Raw genomic sequence first — 480 nt, 5'->3', positions numbered from 1 at the left:
CCTTTGTCTATGATGTTGCTATAATTTAGAGTTGAGCCTTGTTTCATAGCTTCAATAGCTGTAGACCAACTCAGTTTATTATACTTAATAATCATGTATTGACAAGCTTCAAGCTGTGACTGACTATGAGGTCAAAGATTGAAATGACTTCCAACAGTTCAACTATTTGAATAATAGGAGCTGTGTTTACTCATTTGCTCTCTTTTAGGAAAACTTTTTTTTTTTTTTTTAAATCTACCTCTCCTCCCTTTTCCTCTCTCTGTTTGCTTTTCTCCAATGAAGTCTGATTATTTTCCAAAGTGCCACGTTGCTGTCTGTGCGGTTTGGGAAAGGCTCATATACACAGAGGACTGTCTGTCTGAACCTTGAACAGATGAGCTTCACTCTTTTAGTTGTCAGTATGACACACACAGCAGAAAGGGGTCACCCCGCACTCTCTCACCCTCTCACTCTGCATGACTCAGTAATGACAACCCTAAA

This window comes from Trachurus japonicus, chromosome 3 (assembly GCF_045865225.1).
Source record: "Trachurus japonicus isolate A0001 chromosome 3, Traja_1.0".
NCBI classification, from domain to species: Eukaryota; Metazoa; Chordata; class Actinopteri; order Carangiformes; family Carangidae; genus Trachurus; species Trachurus japonicus.
This window is presented reverse-complemented; position numbering follows the sequence as displayed.